At 37.6% G+C, this 6244-nt stretch overlaps 1 pseudogene; it reads right to left on the bottom strand.

The window, feature by feature from the left end:
* Nucleotides 1-2526: 2526 nt before the first annotated feature.
* LOC148033452 (uncharacterized) lies at nucleotides 2527-4078 on the bottom strand (annotated as a pseudogene).
* Nucleotides 4079-6244: the final 2166 nt, after the last annotated feature.

The following is a 6244-nucleotide window of genomic DNA, read 5'->3' as shown; positions in this document are numbered from 1 at the left end:
ATATACAAGATCATTTCTTTGCACACCATAAAGTGTTTATTGATAAAGACAATTGCTTTTCTATATGCACTTTAGATACAAGGACATGGAAAGACTATTGTCAAAATAAGAAAATGTGCTTTCCAAAAAACATGAAGTGTTTGAATGTATGAAAGTGTCTCTTGAAGAAGAGAAATAACTATTTGTGGAAGATGAAGTGTTTATATATATATTACAAAAATGCTTTGAACCAAAATAAAGACTAGGGAAGAGAAAGTGTTGTACTATTAATGGAAATGAATCACAAAATTAATTTTTGAGAACAAGAAACTATAGTATGAATAAGAGGAAGTGTTTGTTGTATAAGAGAATTGCTTCGAATATGAAAATGGTTTTTTCCATTAAGAAAGAGAGCTTCACTAGATACGATCTAATATCTAAACTTAAAAGATGTTCTTTTTGAGAAAGAGGGAAAATGTGCATTCTAAAGAAAGAAAATGAAGTGTAGATAAAGCCCTAACCAACCTGAAGCCAAAGAAAGAGAATAAGAAGCAATGAAAATGATAATTACCTAAGGATCATCAAGAAACTGGATTTGATGTGTGACAACCATACATCTCCCAATATGCTTACAGAAAAAACTCTTATTGTTTGGGAATACATGTGCATGTATTGTCCAAAAAGCAAAAAAAATGTCTTTGATATTATTTATGATAATGTGATTTGGGGGTGGCTATCTTTGGCATTCTCCAAGGGCAATGCTCTATCATCTTCAAATTGTAATCAATAATTTTCAACAATCAAATTACTTTTGTAAATACCAAGATATTTTGTAGTCTTTGCCATAATAACTAGTTTTTTCACACCATTGTCTCACTATTAACTAAGACATAAACACATTGACCTCTTCAAGGAAAGTTCATTCTTTAATCTAGGATTTTTCACTTGTAACAATAGGCTAGATTAAACCTCCACATCCAAACCCCTAAACACAAGAAGGAGACTTGGAATCATACCCAAACTTTATACTCTAAATATGGACTAGAATCAAGGACTCCCTTATGTTGACTTACAAGGCCTAAGCTCAAGAATGTGTGAGGAAACTTTAGCATATGACTTTGAGTATTGAAGGTTATTTGAGATTGTTATACTCTTTAGATAAAAATATGATGTGAAATCTCCTATGTAGAAGGTGCAATGGTTTTTTCATGTGAATTAAAGAGAAAAATCTCAAAATTTTATTTTGGGATCTTATTTTGCAATAAATATCTTTAAAGGAAAATCTATTTCTCTAACTAGGTTGTTAGCCATGATTTTATCTTCTATAGAGAAGGTATTGATTATGCTTCCATATAGATAGGTTTGGGGGGCAAGTTTGACCTTCCCTAGGTCCCTCATCAGATTCCCTCACCATGAACCAAGGTCCTTCTTGTGCATAGGATAGATGTTAGGAAGAGAGTCCTCTTTGTAGGGAGGCACCCTACTCTCAAAACATGTGGGAACTAATGGGGTTTTGGTAGTATTGCCCATCACACTACTAGGATAGAGTAGGAGCGCTTTGAGCCTAGTGGACTCCCAAAGGCCCTCATACTATTAGGATACACAGTGGTTAGCATGTGTCACAAAAGGTTTGTTTGATGTAGGGCAAGAAAAATCTCGGTTAAAAAGGAAATAAATAATACCCCTTTGTATGGAAATAAATGTCTTAATTTGAAAGGACTCTCTGCAATTGCTTTTGTGTCCATAATCTAATTTACATGAAGGAACAATGTGCAAAGGGTTAATTACTAAATACATTTCTATATTTCAAATAGTGTGATAAGTAATTAGATAACTAATTTTTTCTCAGTATGTGTGCATTCAAGTGGAAGGATATCCTTCCTAATGAGGAATATTCTATGGAGGGATGAGTGGACCCGATTAGTTGGGTAGCTTTTTAAAGACCCTTGGAATATAGGGATTTAGAGCTAAATGATGACTTTCCTATAGTCATATCTTAGAAACCTTGCTCAATGTCATTTTAGGGAGGGACTAGGGTGGATTATCTTCATTAGCAAAGGGCAACACTAAGCTCCCCCTTGTTTCTCACTTTCTTCTTGCAACTTCCTCCGCATAACATGGTAGTACACTACAATAAGAATTTTATAAACCGCATTTCATTAACATTTCAAAGCACATGGCAAAAACACACACACAAAAGCATATCATCCTAGAGTGCATATAATGTCCTAAATAAGTCAACAATGGTAACCTTGACAAACCATGAAAAAACACAAGTCAATAATAGTAACCATACTAATTGAAGGGGCAGCCATATGCATCATCCACTGGCTCACTCTCTGAAATCTCCTCGTCTGAGCTAGGCTGATCTCTAGTACCTGTAGAAGGTCCCTCTACCAAAGGTTGTAGAATGCAACCAACAATGTCAGGGTCACTATCAAAAGAGTAACAGGGGCGGCCAGATGCAATGCATGCATGCATCAAAGGGGTTGTACCACTACCCATCTCTAAAGCCAATCCTCAGGGAGGACAAAGAGCCTCTAAAAATCATCGCACAAATCTGGCACTCTGTTGCACACGTGATCTCAAATGTGCCTCCTCTCCAGCTTCCAATACCCTCGCATTATCTGGCAAATAGTGACAAATGACATGCTGCGAAAACTGCACACCATGATCATGTCATAATGTGGCACTCTCTTGAAGATGTAAAGAGGCCATGTAGCCTCGACATCGTAGCATGTAAAGGTAGAAGGCATCCATCTGTCACACAATAATGAAAAAAAATAGAGAGATGTCACAAACTAATCAAGAACAACAAAGCACCAAGAAAACTGAGTGTACAATAACCATGTCAAATACCTCTATAGCAATACCCTCAATCGTAACCTCATCCATGAATTCTAAGTCCTCAACTATGAATCCACGCACAATCTCTAGCTCACACCGTGGGGCATATTTCTCCACCCATGAGGGAAGGTCCCTTGACAGAAAGAAATACATTTTAAACATTGACAATTACCTAACAATCTTATTCACAAGTACCTAACAATCCTCTTTACATATTTCTAACTCAAAGAATCACCTAAAATGGAGGCAAGACAAACAACCCATCCTGAGTCCACCAAACAAGCCGCTGCCACTCCAAGTCCATGCCGAATATGATCCTCTGACACCTTGTTCCACAATGTAACACCGTCTCGTCCATGCATAGAGTCCATGGGAAGATCCAAGAGCACAAAGTCAGCAGCCCATGCCACCGTCTTTTTCTTTTTCTTATACTCCACCCCCAATTTATTGATTTCAGAAAAAAATGTATGGATCTTTGCATAATCCTCATTTCTAATAGAGGATGCAAAATCCTTACCCATAGAAATATAATCTCCACATCCAAATGAAAAGATAGAGTGATCCAAAGAAGCCCCCCCTTTTATGGACAAGAGTTGCACATATTCTTTTTGGGATGGTGGTCTAGGACGTGAGGATGGACCTAAATACAAAACAAGCATAACATACAAAACAATCACTGCAAGTATAATGAATGAACAACAAGCATAACATACAAAACAATCGACTTGCGTATTTCCATAAAAAGAAGCATACCACTATGAAAGCTACCATGCATACCAACATCGGGTGGTGGTGAATTGTCATCAACAAAAATTTCACGATCTAAAACAAAACAAACAAAGAAACATAAATCTTTATTTTACAAGGAAGGTATATAAAGTATCCAACATAGAGACATGAATATGCAAAGTGAAATAAGTAAAAGTCACATGTACTTTGTGTCTCACTAATTTGAGCCTGCTTGCCTCTTTGAGCATGCTCACCTCTTTGCGCTTCCTTGCCCTTTATTTGATCACCTTAAAAACCACTTCTTTGTTAGAAAAGTAAAGCTTAAGGAAAGAGAGGAGACAGTTGTGGAAGCCACTTTACTTTGACTCAAACAGCCACCACTTGCACCCTTTCCCTTTGATTTTTACCATTCCTCAAACTTAGCTTTCTCACTTGGCAATACATGGGGCGAGGGCATGTCAATCCACCAAGGGCATGTCTCAATCTCAAATGGTGAGAGACCAATCATATTCTCCCCATACATAGTGGACTCTTTGTTAGTGATATCCACCCATGTTTTACAAGCCTTGGGCAAATCAACAAGCAGCTTGAGGTCTCTCAAGTGCAAAAAATACGTGGAATATTCAAAGATAATTTATATGGGTCCCCACAAACTACACACTGCAATGTCAAACAAAAGGCATTAAAAATGGAAAACCAACCGATAGAGCAACCGACAAGCGATTGCATCAAGATGGACTGAATAGGTTGATCCTCTTTTTTTTGGATTTTTCTTTAGCACCAAATTTCTTAATGTTTCCAAAAATATGTTTTCTGCCCTCATATCGTATGGATGCAAAGTAAACATGAAGAGATGGCTCATCAGGAAAATTAATTGGATGCTCTGTGGTAGCTGCTATTCCTATCTCTTGCTCCGAAGAACAAAGTGTATTCTTTTTTATCATGTCTAGCAACAGTTCCCTAGACAACCACCTACAATGATAGAAATAATGAAATGCACAAAAACATGCAAAGCAAAGACAATTTTTTTCTATGAAGCATAGAGATAAAGCAAAGAAAAGTGAAAAACTCTTACGCTCTGAACTTTGTGTTTGTTGATGGCATACCATGGGTATTGCGAACAGATCTTGAACTCTCAAGCAATCTCAACCAAGTTATCTATTTCTCTACACTGACGAAAGAGATTGCTATCAAATTTAACTTTTCAATACCCACAATGGTGTCCACTCCATCAAATTGAAGAGAAAACAAAGTTTCTCTCCAGTCCTTGCCAAGGGATGGATTGATAATATTCAAACCTAATAAATATACCAAAACCATTTCATATTAGTAGGAGACAAACACAACAATAATAATTCTAAAAATACAAATGCATTTAATGAGAAGGATCACATGTGCATTGTGTTTTGAGTGGAACTTACTCATTCATGCGAAGAAGGCTAGCAAGCAAGGAGACTTCACTGAGTCTAGCTGGATCAACAATGGTGCTAAAGACCCTCAAATGCCATTCTTTATCATCTTTATATTTCTCTATAATGAGCTCCATCCAAGCCACTATGTGATGGTTCCCCTCCCACACATAGAACATTTTATTGGAAAGAAAATACAACCCCTTCTTGGTTCTCAACTCATTCTCAAACTCTTTATCTATAGCCTGCCAGTGGGCATCCCATGAAGCCCTCATCTCACTTGTCATTGGAATTGCAACACCCAAAGGGGAGACAATAGAGACAATGAAATACCCTTCTTTGGACAGTAAGTTTCACCTCTAAGGCTATTTTGAGTAGCGAAATGTCACTTCTCAAACCTCAAACCTTAGGGTATGGAAACATCCTACAAAGGGGAATGGGTGGGTACCTTGAAAAATCTAAAACCCTGCATTTAGCCAATACATCTCCACCTTTCATAATTTCCACCACCTGTTTTTCCCCTTGCTCTTCTTTCTCACTACACATGGATTGCATAGTGCTACTAGTAGGTTGAGACAATATTTGTTCTTTTTGTATTATTTTAGAAACCTAGGAACATTTGAAACATAGAACTTAGAAACTCGCAAACTCAATCTAAGCAACATAAAATATTCCCTAGAAAAAGCATACAAACAAGAACTTGGATAGGAGAGAAATCGTCGCCACCACTCTCATCTGCTATAGGACTAGATGCGCACACTCCTTTCTCCTTGCTTGTTGTCTGAATTATAAATCATTAGCTCACATAGAAATATTAAGAAATCATTAGTTCAAATAGAATCATTAGTTCACATCATTGGTTGAATTAAGAAATCTTACTATAAGAGACCCGAACTCCCTATGTTTTTTTGCTTGTTGTCTCTTTCGTGGAGGCATGATTATTCCCTAACATTTCACATAAGATTATATTGGTGTCAGAAAATTAAGATCATGGCCCTCTACACTTACACCACTCTTCTCTTACTGCTCTCTCTCTCTCTCTCTCTCTCTCTCTCTCTCTCCCCCCCTCTCTCTCTCTCTCTCTCTCTCTCTCTCTCTCTCTCTCTCTCCCTCTCTCCCCCCCTCTCTCTCTCTCTCTCTCTCTCTTTCTCTCTCTCTCTCTCTCTCTCTCTCTCTCTCTCTCTCTCTCTCTCTCTCTCTCTCTCTCTCTCTCTCTCTCTCTCTCTCTCTCTCTCTCTCTCTCTCTCTCTCTCTCGTGTCACCATACACACACACATGCT

Source organism: Lygodium microphyllum, chromosome 7 (assembly GCF_053477565.2).
Source record: "Lygodium microphyllum isolate KBCC chromosome 7, Lygodium_microphyllum_v1.1.10, whole genome shotgun sequence".
Classification (NCBI taxonomy): Eukaryota; Viridiplantae; Streptophyta; class Polypodiopsida; order Schizaeales; family Lygodiaceae; genus Lygodium; species Lygodium microphyllum.
The sequence above is the reverse complement of the archived record's forward strand: the minus strand, read 5'-3'. Positions and strand labels throughout refer to the sequence as shown.